This window comes from Vanessa tameamea, chromosome 20 (genome assembly GCF_037043105.1).
Source record: "Vanessa tameamea isolate UH-Manoa-2023 chromosome 20, ilVanTame1 primary haplotype, whole genome shotgun sequence".
NCBI lineage: Eukaryota > Metazoa > Arthropoda > Insecta > Lepidoptera > Nymphalidae > Vanessa > Vanessa tameamea.
In genome coordinates this window covers 3,194,000-3,210,205 of record NC_087328.1, presented here as the reverse complement: position 1 = coordinate 3,210,205, position 16,206 = coordinate 3,194,000, and the positions used below count along the sequence as shown (strand labels likewise).

The following is a 16,206-nucleotide window of genomic DNA, read 5'->3' as shown; positions in this document are numbered from 1 at the left end:
CAAAGAGAGAGGAGGCCTTAGGCCAGCAGCGGGAAATTTACAGGCTGTTGATGTAAAAATGTAATGTAATATAATAAATACAAAATATTGTATGGATCGATGTTGTTATTCAATCACGCCAGAACGGATGAACAGATTCGAATGAAATTTTATATAGATATACATTATCTGGAATAACACATAGATTACTTTTTATCCCTAACGCTTGCGTAATACTTAGACCGCGCCCTCCCTCAAACGCGGTTAAAGCCGCGGGCGGTAACTAGTTAGCAATATATGTATAATCAACTGGTCTATAATATTGTAAGTTTAATTTTTCTTACAATATCTTTAGATTCCGACGACCTCCGTAGTCGAGTAGTGTTTACACCGGTTTTCATGGGTACGCCGCTCCGAGGTCCCGGGTTCGAATCCCGGCCGAGTCAATGTAGAAAAAGTTCATTAATTTTCTATGTTGTCTTAGGTCTGAGTTTTTGTGGTACCGTCGTTACTTCTGATTTGCCATAACACAAGTGCTTTAGCTACTTACATTGGGATCAGAGTAATGTATGTTATGTTGTCCAATATTTATTTATTTATTTATATTAATTATACACTTATAACTTACTTACGTTAAACGTATACATTTCAGTACTAAATATTTTAATAATAGCCTCTTTTAACAAAAACGAATAGTCACAATATCCTTTATTAAATAATGTTATTTTTTTAAATAATAAAAAAAAAAACGACTTCCTTTATTATGCTTAATGTTAGATTAAATTATATAATACTTAAAATTAATAAAATAAACTGTACTAATAGGAAAATGTAATACTCTTAATTAAAAGTCCAGGAAAATGTTTCGAAAACAAACATCGCAGATTTGTATAATTCGCCAGTAACATTTGTAATATTGGCATTGACCCAGTAAACGATAAGGTGTACTTAGAATAGCAACTCGCCGACAGCGAGAATCGAACTTGCGGTCGCTCGATTGATAGAAATGACACAATTGCTCTCACTTAGCGATGGTTGACCAATTTTCTAATCGAACAAGTTAAGAGCGGAGGCGGTTTTTTTAATTTTTATTTATAATTAATATCATATATACTCAATTATTTTACTAATTTTCAAACTCTTAACTCCACCAATCTGCGTTGGAGCAGCGTGGTGGAATATGCTCCAAACCCTCTCCTCAAAGGCAGAGGAGGCCTTAGCCCAGCAGTGGGAAATTTACAGGCTGTTAATGTAATGTAAAACTTTAAAAATGTGTTTGATAAATCAGACTTTAGATATGTCAAAGAGAAGTGCTACTGTGTGTATTCTTATTAATAATTATCGATTTGAATTATTATTGATGATTTTTTTTTTTTGTAAACAACATAGATTATTTTTTATGATGAATTCATTGTAATAGTTAACAAGGCTCATAGCATTGAGTAGGTTATGTACACTTCAAACCAGAATACAGCAAAACTTATTACATTGACCACTAGAAAAACTGACAAGCGAGTGAGACTACTAATGATAGTTAATTCAGTATTCTAATCATATATTCTTATATTGAGGCTGAATAAGTATATATACCAAACAAAAGATAATATATTTGATATTTACGGCAATTGCTATTTATTGTAACAACTTTATGAAATTTTACTTTCGGCACGTTATGAAAAAAATATAAGTGATTTTTCATGATACGCGCGCACGGATATAAAACCTACATGAAGTTGCTCGCTCACCCGCCTTATTACGTGTCTAGTCGCTCGAAACAGACAACTTCAACTCATTTTACAATGTTTATGTTAGGAAAAAAATAAATTGTGAATGCTAAAATTTGAGAGTAAGTGTTTTAGTAGCGTTAAAATAGGAGGAAATGACATCTATCACAATAATAATAATTTTATTATCAATAAGTAGACTATTATTAATTTATTGTAATTAATTATTTGCATTCAATTAAAAACTATTTTTACGTTTAAAAAAAACCGCTATCTCTTATATATTGAGCCGCTCATAAATAAACAATTTAGTTATCAGTGAAGAAACAGGCCTGTCAAATACTAATTGAGTTATTGCTTACCGTTCATATTTTAGCTTATTTTGTTCGTCTTTGTTTGTATTTACATATCTAGTTAATACTATTACTAGCTACCCGTCGTGGCTTCACAAGGGTTCAAAATATTTTTTTAAAGAATAATTGCAATGCCCCAAGTTAATTAAGGAATTACTTATATTCCTATTCATCCCTTCTTTAAAGTTTATCACGCGCTAGAAGTGGGGACGATAATAGCCCAAGGGTAAGGATCGATCCTGCGACTTTTTACATCGCCCGTAAACCATTGCGCTATTGTATATATTGTCGCTTTAATTGTTGTCTATAACAAATATAAACATTGATATTTTTTCCGGCTAGAAAAGTTCAAATTCATGGCTTTTCTCTAGTATAATATGTATATATAAATCTTCCTCTTGAATCACTGTGTTTATTGATGAAAAAATTAAAATCTGTTGCATAGTTTAAAAGATCAAAGCGTACAGACGACGGGTAGCGACTTCGTTTTATACTATGTAGAGATGATATTTGTGTACGATATGTTATAAGTCGAATGGCAAACATTTCTTAACTTTGTTGATTTAAGTAACATTTGTTTTGGTTGAAAATTATAGAACCTGTGCCTTTATTTTAAATAAAAAAAAATAACATGAGTTTAAGTAAATAAGAGTTTCGATATTTAGGCTCAATCGTTGATTAATATTTTTGTCATTTTTATATATACTTATATTGAATCTCAAAATATTTATTGAAAGTGACTATCAAATATCTTTGCAAGATTACAAGTATTTTTAAGAAATGTCTTCATTCGTAGTGGAAAAGTTAATAATGATTGAATGAAAAAAAAAATAAGCCTAATCAACCAAGTAGGTAGTAACCTTAACGAACATCTGTTCGCGGGAATGTTAAGGTGGGTTTTCGCAACCGCGTACGTATATGGCGAAAGGGGTCATTGCTAGCCAAACTCGACCTTAAGATACGCGCCTGATTCGCGATCCTGACAACATTGTACGTAATATCATATCTCTGTATGTGTTTAAAAGATCCAATTTACTTTAAAGTTACAATTTTTTTTATATTTATTTGCACACGTAACTAAAAAAGAGCTGAGCATGATCGTAGTGGGAGGTAGGTGAAGAGACGACCTAAGAAGACATGGATGGAGTGTATAAGGAGGGATATGAGAGAGATGGAAGACAGGGGCAGAGAAAATGAGATTCATTGCACGAAGATAAAGATTGTCTCTATTATAAATATGAGGTTATTGTCTATGAATGTTAAATAGCCACTTATCTTAATAGTTTAACGCTTTATTGATTGATTAGCGATGCAAAAGTCGCCAGTTCGATTTCGTTGAACCACGCTGACCTTACACAAAGGTCGTCGTTCAAATCAGGACAAGAAATTACTACGCTAAGTGTATTTAACTCTAAACTATTTTTAACTGATTTTCACACTCGGCTTTTTTCTGTTTGTGTGCAGGTGTTACCATATGTCCTTTCGTGTACCCCTGATATTATGAATGCTAAATTTCGGAATTGTTAATACGTTTAAGAATAACAAACACACATTAGAATTTATAATATTAGTTATAATTTTTGTTGAAGCTGTAACGACGCAATGATATACGGATTGCATAAATGTGACCGTCCCAGGTCGGGTCGAACTTCTTGCGATATCGCCGTAAGTTAACACTGAAAGAAGAAATATTACTTTGGAACATATTGTTATGCCAGGTTTTTTCCACGTGACATTATAAATGGAGTAAAAAATATCCCGTAAATATTCCACTGCTGTGCAAAGGCCTACTCTCCAATGGAGAAGGTTATGAGATACAAATATGGACAAATGCAGGATTCCTTACGATGTTTTTCCTTAGCTGAGCACGACTTAACATATAAACAAACTAATTATGTGAAAATTCAATTCTATATGTCCGGTCTTGAACCCAAATTATTCTTTTAAGGTTCAAATATTCCATCCAATCCGTATCGGATCATTTATCTTTATTTAATTGGATAAAAATACAAACAAAAGGAAGACAATATTAAAGAAAAAATGTACATATATTTGGAGATAAACAAGACTCGATACGACTTGGGAACCTTCAAGAAAAGAGCGTCCTCCTTCCTTAAAGGCCGGTAACGCACCTGCAAGCCCCACGTTGTTGCAGATATCCATGGGCGTTGGTCATTTTCCATCAGATGAGCCTCCTGCTCGTTTGCCAGCTACGACATTAAAAAAAAAAACTCGAATCCTTAAATATTTTTCACAAATATGGTATCAATAAAGTACTAAAAATGTACACTAATATTACAAAACTAAAAAGTTCATTAATTGAGAAGTTATAAATGATTGTTTAATAGTCTTCTTAGGTTATATAACATCACGCTATGATTCATAAGGACGGAGTAACATTACGCACACGAATACAACAGATCGCGTATCATATAAACTTACTGAGATATCAGTAAATAAATTCTTAGTAGAAGCAGTTCTCAGGAGCTTGTAGAGATTGCCATGCACGTGAACTTGTTGGTCCTGCGACAGAATCATTTCCGCTCCTCGGATTATGACAGCGAATGAAAAGGAGTGCACTAGTGTTTGTGCACATCCATGTGCACTATTGTAGTATCTTATCCAGCTAGAAAGGCCGTCCTTTGATAAAGGTCGAATTTATCATACAGTCAAAGATCACGTCATAATACAAGACAGTAAAAAATGTTAATAAAAGCCTACTTAATAAAAAAAATAGTAATAAAAGACTACCTACTTAAAGTATAATTTTACTTGGAAATTGAACCTTATTTATATAGATTCGTCGTGTTAAGAAAAATATAAAGAACTATTAATTATGCCAAGGAATCGAACGTAATACTGAGCCACAATTCACGATAAAAGTAAATTTGCCATATGGTGTTACGTGTAAACATTTCGATGAGACCTTGACCTAAAAGCGGACTACATACTGTGACCTTATATTGAGGAAAATTAAATAATAACATATAATTTTGTTTACTTGTTTCATAAAAATATATATTCATATCGATATGTCAATTATATATTTGTGTACGTTAAAGTTGATCGAATTCAGTTTTATTGACATTATTCTTTTATATTGATGAAATAAAAAAAAAAAACGCTTCTGTAGTGTGGGGATTAAACACACACACACACATATAATTTAAAATAAACTCTACAATTATTATGTTCGTCCCTTTGATATATCTTTCTATTATTTTGATTGAATTTTTTTTGTTTTTTTTTTCCAAGCAACGTATGATTACTGATATTAATGTTGTATTTGATGTTTTTGGTAGGCTTTGTCTTACACAAACCTGCTTGGGTACCACACCCTCATCACGTATTCTACTGCCAGACTCAGTATCGTTGTGCTCCGCTTTGAATGTCATATAGTCTGCCCAACTAAGTCAATATATACAAAAATAAAATTTTGTTTTTCGTCTGGTCTTATTTTTTTTATTTTGGTGCAATTTAATTATTGACTCAGATGTTTTCTGTCATTTGTCTTCATACTGTATCATATTACTTGCCCGTTTTGACCGATTTTTTTTTGGCTCACAGTTGAGTGAACTGGCAGAAATCATTACGCAAGGAAACAGATTCATCTCCAGGCGACATTTCCCGTTCCTTCTCTTTCTAATTTATACGGCTTTATTTAATATTATTTAAATTAAATTTTAGTTATTATTTTAATTCTTTGCTTATTAATAGTAATTTTGTAATTGCCTTTAAATTATATACCGAAATCAAGTTCGTTTCAACCGGGTGTCTCACGGCAACTTTCGTTTTTTTATTATTAATATATTTAACTCTTAATTATAAATACCAGAAAAAAAAACACAGAAGATATATGAAAAATACATTTATCGCTTAAAGATATTCCTCATTCGCGAGCATTTATTTTATATAAATGTAGTTAGAAACATAACAGCGTAAAAACGCTTTTTCGTTAGTCGATATGCTATTTTGATGCGCATATCCTTTAAATGTTTTAATTATAAAAATGTTAAGCCAATGACGCACATCCGTTCTGCAGTGAGTTTCGAGTTTGTCCCTACGGAATAGCTTTACAGTAGTGAGTTCATTAGGTCACGTTTATGTTTACAGTTATAGTTGTGTGACAAAAGAAGAATTAATTAATGATTTTAAAAAATATTTCATGCCCTAAAACTTAATCGGACTTCTATTCCAAAGTTTACCGACTGATTGACACAATTATTTCCATTGTCTTTTGAAATTTCAAATGAGTTAATTGATTATGTTTTTTATAAATAAATATTTGAATTGAACTTTTCTATAGTTATAATTTTACGAATTAATAATTAAAGCCGTTGATTAAATTCTCAAGTTTAACTTAATATAGTAATATAATTTATTTTTATAATGTCATAATACGAAGTTTTTTTTTTTTCTGAGACAATTAAAGATAATATAAATGTGTATCTATGGTTTTTCTCTTATTTTTAATGTATTGATAAACAAAAAATTATATTTTCAATTGAGCTGTTTCCTGCAGAGAATACTGCTACCAGTAGAGAGCTCATTCAATTCGTGTCGCACAAATGTAAGAAAATTAAATGATAATAAATTTCAGTCATTTTTATCTAAATAGATCGATATTGCGGAACGGTTTGTTAATTAATTATAATTTAATTATGTTAATTAAGTAACGATTGATTTAACATTGGTCAATATTTATTTGGATGACCTAGTGGCTTTAACGCACGTGGGTTAACATGTAACAATCTGCCTTGCAACAGTGTGGTGGAATAAACTCCAAACTCCTCCAAATAAAAGAAGGCCTCAGGCCAGCAGTATGAAATTTACAGGCCGTTTTACTTTCCTTTGTTTAAGTTTGAGAAGCTCTGTCATTATGCGACATTTGCATGCGTTTCTTATAAACACTACAGTTATTTTATCTCGAGTAATATAAATGAATATGCTTAAGAAATAATTGTTTGATAGGCATGAGATATAGCATATTATCACCCCGGTTGTAGAATCTGGTCAAAGTATACATCACTACTAACCATATGTTCCTATAATATATGATAAATAAGTCGGTTAAAGGAACATATATTTAAATTAAATGGTTAACTTGTCTGCCATCTTAATATTAAAAAACAAATCTCAACTCATAAAGCTAAAGAATGTTAAGTGAATCAGCAAGTGCCCCAGCACATTGTGGCTTAATATAGAAGCAAGTGATTCCGAGAATATTTGTCATTTTAATAATATTTCGGATCGAAGGAAAATTTAATAGATTCGTCATAATAACATTAAAAAAATATATAGAATTTTGCTCTGATATGACTGAGTAATGGGTTCTGATGTTCGCTGTTTCTTTCGTCGGTTATTCTAAGGTTTGATATATTTCTTTCCGAACCTGTGGTAGATTTTGTGATTTTTATATTTTAGATTTTTGACTTTGGCTTTGAATTTTGATTGGCTCAATATTATTGCAACTTCATTTTCATTGGCTCAATATTATTGCAACTTCATTTTCATTGGCTCATGCGTCAATAGTACAAATAGAAGTGTATTTATTATTTCCTTTACTTAAAGTATAATTCTATCGTTTTAAGACTTTCAAAATTAGTAGCATTAATTTATTTTTATCTCTTCTTAAATTTCAATTATCTAAAACGATCAATTCTATTGGTTGACGTTATATTTTAACTTTAATATTTTAAATTGTAATCTGTTCATTTATTTCACAGTGTGATTTATTTTTAAAGGCATACGGTTTTATTCAGCCTGTAGTAGTCGTTTCATTTTATTTGAATCTAAATAATTTAAGACTGTTATAATTAAATGAAATAGTCATTGTAATTGTAACAAAATATTTATTTAACAAAAAAACGCAACGAATTAAACTCGAGTTTAAGATTTTGTTAAGACCGAGAAGTTCCGAACCGATGATGCTTGACGATCCAAAAGCACTTTTAAAAATGTATATAATTAAAAATAATTTAATTTGATTATAATCCAACCGTAAAATATTTAAACAAATTGGTGACAGATGGTAGAATCATATAAATAAATCAACGTTAAGTTCCACTACGTAACCAGATCGTTAGTTTTTTTTATACATCGTTACAGACATTTCACGTTTTTTTATTAAAACCATATTTGGTGCAACGCCAACACAGTTTTAAACAGAGAGATGTTTTGATTAATCTTAAAACATGTGTGAAATAAATATTAGCGAAGGTTCTCACCTTATACCAGGTTCCACCAGCTTATAATTTGATTGTCAAAAAGCCTGGAGTGATACTTTTAGGAGGATAAATTGTAATACGGAATTTTATTTAACTGACACAATTTTGTATTTCAAATGTTAGAAAACAGCAACTGAGTATATATGTCTGTAACGCTTTCCATCCCAAGGAAAGATGGTTATTTTTTCATACCTAAAACCTACGATCCCTCTCCTCTAAACTAGTGTAAACTAGTTTTATATATTAAATACAAAAGCTATAGTTCTCTTGAATTAAAGTTCGAAGATATCAGCTCCGTATGTGTTACGTCCTCAACCAAATCCAAGTCTAGTAACTAAATCCTGTTTGAACAACACATAAGTTTCAATATCTAAAATAACTACTAATGTCTTTGTAAGACACCTGTGTTCAAAATTTACTCAAGACATCTAAATATATATTTCGATTCCCGACCTATCCTCACGTCCCTTCTGTACCCAATACGAGGATTATATAGGATTTACAATATTTAATCCGTACCAAATAAAAATAGACAAGGATAGTTATATTAATAGTGGTATGAGGAAACGAGAAGGAATAATATTGATATTTTTCGCTGATTTGTTCCTACAATTAAACATTTTATGGGTAAATATATTTGAGGTCGATGACTTGGATTGCTTCGTTTTTGTTGATTTTATTCTATTTGAATATTTAATTTATTAGTTAGTAACGCTTGGTATAGTAAAGCCAAAACGCATCATTACAAGTAATTTCGAGCCCCCATCAGCCAAAAACAGAATTAATTCTCAAGCAACTTTTTAAATATAATATAATACCAATGAAAGTGACAATAGCCATAAGTATTTAAATTGATTACGTCATATCGGTAGTAAAGGAAATATTTACATAGTAAAATAAAATAACAGCGAGGGCTCCTTCAACGGGGAATATTCGTGATGTTAATTATAAAATGATACTTAATAATTTATGATTATACCAAGTAATTGTATGCGAGAAACAATTGTGTATCGTACAGTTTATCCATTTTTTTTTTTGTAAATATATTTACGTATTTTCAGTCTTTTTAGTTTATTAATACTATTATTTCTTTCAAAAAAACGTTACACTGATATCAAACCTGCGGTTATATATCGTTCAGCACTCAGTAATCATTTCACTCACTAAACCAATCTCTGAAACGCTCGTTATAGTAAGATTAACTAATTTGACTTGAATCTCGATGATGATTGGTCGGCAGCAGGTAATGACGCGATACGAATTATTTAATTTAAAATATTAGAAAATTTAACTTTAATTAAAATTTTAGGTGTTATATTTATAAATGTTAAAATCTAATTACAGATGTAATCAAAATATCGTACACCTCAATTATGTAGCTTGAAATTACATCATCGCCATTCCGTACCTAATACAGTGACATCAATACGACTACAAAAATAAATCACGGAGCCCTATTCTGAGAAGTATGGCGTGGAATGCATTGCGATGATGGCTTCTGATCGCTACATTCCAAGAGTTTGATCAACTTTATTATTATTTGAGTCAATTTGATTGTCTCTTTGAAGCTACTGCGAAATATTAGAATTGAAAAAAGCATGTATTACTATATTATTATATTTATTATTTATATGTATTATTATATTTACGTGATGAATGTTATTGTAAATAAATAACGATCGATAGAAAAATATAATGTTAGTTTTCATTTAGTTCTTCCAAACACCCTTATTGTTTTGTTTTATGTTAAGGTATAACTTTTTTGTTTCAAAACAGATTTTGACAATTCTTCTTGTTTGGGTTCAGTATAGTTCCAAGGTAACAAATCAATATCATTTGTATCAGACATTACATTTTTTATTTGAAATGTTCATTCAGGCAAAATTTTGAAAACGGTTTTTAGTTTTTGTCCAAAATCTTTCAAAAAACAAACTCTCACTTTGACAATCAACATTCCTATGTCCGGAGCTATTATATATTTTATAGTTTTAATATATCTACATCTGAAGATTATTCGGTACATTTAGTATTTATCAAATGACTTTCAATTGATATTTAATAAGTAAAATTAAATTTAGATTCATAATCAATCTTCGATTTAGAATTTAATAGTCAATAACCTTTCCTACGCTCTAATCAAAATAACTTCGGACAAATAATTCACTTATAAATTTAAAATAAAACCGTCAACAAATTTGAACTAGCCAACAAAAGCTAAATCGAACAAAGAGTAATCGTACTTAAATAAGTCTTCGAAGAAATGCTTTAATGGAGAGTTATTCATTGACATATCGCTTATAGGCCATGGGTTAATTCGACGAACTGTCGCGTAATATAATAGCATTGGCATAAATTTATCCTGTTCTAATAACACGAGTGTTTTGTCTTCATAAAACGAAAGGATAAGTGGCATAAACATAGTGACTTGGTGGTAAGGCTTAAGTAGGTACCATCCACTCATACTTACTACTGTTGTGTTAAGATTTGAAGGGTGAGTGTCAATGTAACTACACACAGGGGAGATAACAATATAACTTACAAGGTTGATGGCGTGCTGGCCATTTAAGGAATGGTTAATATTTTTTACAGCATCAATTTCTATTGGCGATGGTGATTTACGGTCAACTTTATTCACAGTTTCTATAGATTCAGAAATAAATATAGAAGTTACTCTTTGTTTAATATTTGCTATGGCTTATGTCTTCGAAAACATTGATATTTTTGATTTATGCAACTTGTATTGATATATTAATTATTACAGTCTGTGGTCGATCTCCATTCATTAATTATGATACAATTACATTAAATCCTCCTTTCTGTACCACAGATACTAAACGAATGTACCATTTCCGTTCAGTTCGTTATACATCAATATACAGAGTGTGAAGCTTAATTAAAGATATCAATTTACGCTCAACAATAGCTGAGATATAATACAATATTTTAATCAATTCTGACAAGTGTATGTGTGTCTGCGTCGCATCATATGATATAGCTTCTTGTCCTAGACAATGGCGCGCAATTCGTTAAGTATTAGGGTTGACAAATTCATGAATATTTATTATTAGCACAGTACTTAATATCAAGGAGAGCATTTTCTATTTATAGTAGTTAGGCAGACTGACAAAAGGGCCAACTTATGAACTATTAACCTTCCTTTACCTTACGTTACTAATGCCCCAGATTTTATAATAAGTGAGGAGTAAGTGGTACCTACCTAGACGAATCTGGGCGTTATTGACTTGCGAATAGTAGAAAAGGTGAGGAAACCTACCTCTTTTTAATTTAAATAAAATTCTGCCACATACGTATTTCGAAGGAATTAGCTCCAAGCCTTCTTCTCAAAGGTAGAGGGCCTCACTTAACTTAACCTTTACTTCTTAAACTATTCTGTTATAATTTCGGCATCTACAGTCCGTGACAGCCCTAAGTATAACAAATGTCAGTTATCTCAATGTGTCGTTGGAAGCGGGCGTCCTTGGTTCGATTCCTAGTACGGACAATAGATTAATAATACCCCGCTGACATCTTGTGTATAACGATCCTTTTCGATACCTATATTTTTTACGCTTGAATGTTTGACGGTTAAACATTAGATCATGCGTAATTGTCAAGAATTTCTCTTACAGAACAAATAGACAATTTATGCCCAATCGGCACGAATAAAAGACACAATTACAAAAAAAAAATAGACTTTAATATACTTTCGTTGAGAAATTTTTGTAGTAATACTAAAAATCAAACGGTGTATATTGCTATTTATATTAAATTCAATATTTCCTTATTGGTAATATGTATGTTGTTATCATTCATCCGGTTGAGTTGGAACTTTTTACATTAAGTTGTCTCTGGCACTTGCGTGACATTTGCTATCATAGCAGTTATTTAAAAAAAAAATGCGGTACTTATCTCGTCGCCGAATATTTGCTTAGTTAATAATGTGAAAATAGTTAAGTTAATAATTTAAATAAAAAAATAAAATTACGCCCACAGCAACCAGTCGAAGCCCAGGGTGGTCTTAAGGATTGGACTTGTTATTATAATGATGATTATATTAAATATATGATTTGATTGAATCAATAAAGATTACAATTTTAAATATACAGAACTGCCTTAGACACGTTACCGTCATAGGGTTCAGTGATCTACTTTTTTTATGATATCGGTTGGCGGGCGAGCAAATGAAATGGTAATGACGGTAAGTTGTCACCTCCACCCATAGACAAAGCCGTTGTAAGAAATATTAACCATCCCTTATATCACAAATGCGCCACCAACCTTCGGAACTAAGATGTTACGTCCCTTGTGCCTGTAGTTACACTGGATCACTCACCCTTCAAACCGGAACACAACAATACTGAGTACTGCTGTTTGGCGGTAGAATATCTGATGAGTGGGTGGTACCTACCCAGACGGGCTTGCACAAAGCCCTACCACCAACTTTATACTTTATAGAACAGCATACAAACACACGCATATATCATTTTTTAAAATACAGGTAATAATAAAATACAATACACTGAGAACAAATTATTAAGTAAACTCAAAAAGATTATTGTAGTGACATATGAGCGAAGTTTGTCTGTCGTTGCATTAAAAATGGCATACAGTACTTATTTTTACCAGTTTTGGTTATAGATTGAAAAATAAGATTATAATATCCGTTGGTTCTAGCTAATCGGCGGTTCTTATGAATTTTATTACAGTTCATTGACTCTAACGGTCTTTATAGTTACGGTGGACATATTGTGTGAATATTAACACCATAACAAAACATTGAATTACTTTAATTGGCAACACTGTCGTGACATTGTGGCGTCTGTCTTTAATAAACAGTAATATAAAAAGTAGGTTAAAATTGTATTATTTACTTGCAATATAGTATTAGTAGAAAACATAAACTACCTTTTTTTTTTATTTTGGTTTAAATGTAACGAATGTTAATCATATTAATATTCATTATAATACTCGTTACCGGAGTTTTATCTCAAATCCCATGGTTGGCAATGCGTTCAGTTTACGTGTGGAGGTATTCCCTAGCCATAGAGATACGCCTGTCTACCCATATAAAATAAATAACTTACATTTGCATTGCAAATGTATCGTATCGTAAAATTCGTATTGCATCGCATCGTATGCATCGTATCCTATAATGTATATTTAATATAATATTAAATCAAACCGTGTCTAATTGCGAAAAATTTGCTACATTTTTACAGTATGAGTTATTAATAGTTTAAATTTCATTTAAAAAAAAATTATAGTTATTTTTTTATTATAAACTCAGCACGAAACTACATAAACGTACCTACATTAAATAGTTTTAAATAAAGAGGTTTCTCGTTAACGAATTTGTATTTCCCACCCGTATCCTCAAAAAACTAGTAATTTATTTAGTTGGTAACCATCTTTAATGATAACACATGTGTAACTAAGTTTAAATTCGTTTTATGTAGCTATAACCATTACGTTTGTTAGTATGTTGTAGACATGTTTTACCATCTCAAATTTCCAACCCGTATGTAAGGTCTAGCATAAGCAACCTAACCATTAATATATTAGCTATGTGACAAGTAATAGGTGTTTAAATTTGGCAAACAAGACGTAATCGTTTTCAAAAAATAAATCATCTCAATGTATAAGAATACTACCAAGAATATTTGTACAGAAGTTTTATGTAAATAATCTAAATTAGCAAAGGTTTTCTTTTTCTTACTCTTAATTGTCTTATTTAAATTATATCACAAAGAATCACGTTATACAACCATAATTACGAAATGCCCGTTTTCGTATTTGCTATTGCTAACATAATTGGCTCCAACATTTGTTCCAACATACCAGAGACAAAATAGTTTGATTGGGAGCAAGTGTCAGTCGGCTGAATGGGTGGCGGCGTTATATTCGTATAAAAAAAGACGATCCGAAATAGTTGACGGGCGCCGCGTGCCGCGCGTGGCGACGCGCGCACCTGTCAAGAGTGCGCCATTTTGAAAAAAAATAATTGTTGGGTTTTGGCGGGCAATGTGACAGCTACTTTTTCTAATATTTTTTTTCTGTGAAGTGGAATCGGGACAAGATTATCTTTATCTGTGTTAGTATATTATTAAAATATATATATTTGTTTTAGACAAACACTTAATATTAAATGCTATGTGCTTAAATTTCTTTTTAATATTTTTTAAATAAAATATGTAAAAACATTATATACTTTTTAGATAATACAATACATAAAGTTTGTCGTAAATAATATTTTTATCTGTTATTTATCTGTAATATTTTTATTCTACTCATTTTACTACTCTATACTCTTTTTCTTAGTAGTCCCCCATAACAGATTATAACAGGAAGAGATACAGATAATAGCTAACATTAAGATTTATTTGACAGGCTGCATTAAGGGTCAATTGGATAATGCTGGACAATGCACCTTTAACTGTTTTGCAATGGATTTATATATTTTTCATATACAGACATAGACTATTATTTACCAATGTAATTTACCAATATACTATTTTCTAGTATGATTTCAATATTAGTACCTAATTATGATCTCGAAAACCTTAAATTTTCGCAAAAAAAATTATTTGGATATTTATTGAGATATATACCTATATTATATTCGTTGACTTAAATTATATGGGAAATACTTGTCCACAATAATTGCTGTTTTATATGTTTTAAACGTGGCTGTAATAATAGTGCAAAGATTGAGGACCGTATCTGAAAAATCCTCATTGCTATTCGCGAGTCCGTTCGTATCTGAGCTATCTGTTTCAATACGAGAGACAAATTAATATTTCTTTACATTACTTACTACGCATTCATTAAAATTTTGACTTTATTATTTTTTTTTAAATTGGTTTCAATGTATGGAATGCCATAGACAATATACATTTAAGTGTTGTACCAGAAATATTAAACGAAATGAACGCTGGATTGTATGCAAAAAAATAAACATTAACCTCATTACCGGTCTGCTGAAATATTAATCAGGATGTGGGTACTTACGAGTATGTGAATGGACTGATCTATAACTGGGTCAGTTTTCACGATATTCGGTTAGACAGTGTGCGCATACTGTTGCTTATACCAATATTTAAAAAAGTATCAACTCTTGATGGCCTTTTAGGTTCATATTACGATATATTTTTAATTGCAAATACAAATTACAAGTAAAAAGCAATAATTCTAAGGTAGAAAAATCTCTACAACAATTTGGTAAAACTTCTATAGGTAATTCTACAAGTTTAGTTGCTTACCAATAAGATGAATGCAAATTTTACCAAAACCGAATTATAGTAGTAGTATTATTAAACGAGGCAGTATTTACAGATTTTGAGTATACAAAGAAATGGATGCTACGAATAATAAAAAAAAATAAAAAATTTTTTACTGTTTGAGATAATTAAAATCTCATAGTTTCAAAGCTAATTTTTTCCTCCATTAGCCCTCGGCCAAAACTCCGGTTAATAATTTAAATATATCGCTATGATAGAATACAAATATCACATTTCAATCGCTGCGGTTAAACCACTTACAGTTAAGAGGTTTAACCGCTCGGCTACTCGTAGTTAGTTATCTTTATTACAAGAACAATCCAATATACCATTAAATGATTGTAAAAGATTTATTACAATCATAAAACATCACTTGTAACATTTAGCTTCGAAACCGTTACGCGTGGGCAACATATTATACATATTATAATATGTCATATATCTGTGTTGATTGACATATTTTGTTTGATAGCTTTGTAGTTTGCAACAAACAGAGAGATGATGATGAACTGTAAGGAAAATCATTTGCTATTAACTTCACTCCAAGTCGTTGGTTTTTGTGTTGGTTTCGGGAGACCCAACTTATAATTTTGGTTTGAATAAAACGCGTTACTAGTCATTTTCTAAGCAGTACCAAGTTTAAAAG

At 30.9% G+C, this 16,206-nt stretch overlaps 3 protein-coding genes across 3 annotated transcripts in view; 1 reads left to right on the top strand and 2 right to left on the bottom strand.

The window, feature by feature from the left end:
- The window catches only part of LOC113403851 (eukaryotic translation initiation factor 2-alpha kinase), a 229,702-nt gene extending 214,236 nt beyond the window's left edge, over window positions 1-15,466 (bottom strand). Inside the window, exon 1 of the mRNA XM_064218109.1 lies at window positions 15,454-15,466. The gene's annotated coding sequence lies outside the window, so the exon portion shown is untranslated. The remainder of the gene's footprint in view (window positions 1-15,453) is intronic.
- Window positions 1-15,656, bottom strand: part of LOC113403741 (organic cation transporter protein-like) — a 70,908-nt gene extending 55,252 nt beyond the window's left edge. The window contains exon 1 of the mRNA XM_064218114.1: window positions 15,646-15,656. The gene's annotated coding sequence lies outside the window, so the exon portion shown is untranslated. The remainder of the gene's footprint in view (window positions 1-15,645) is intronic.
- Window positions 1-16,206, top strand: part of LOC113403742 (synapse-associated protein of 47 kDa) — a 241,398-nt gene that overhangs the window by 118,878 nt on the left and 106,314 nt on the right. The window lies entirely within an intron of this gene.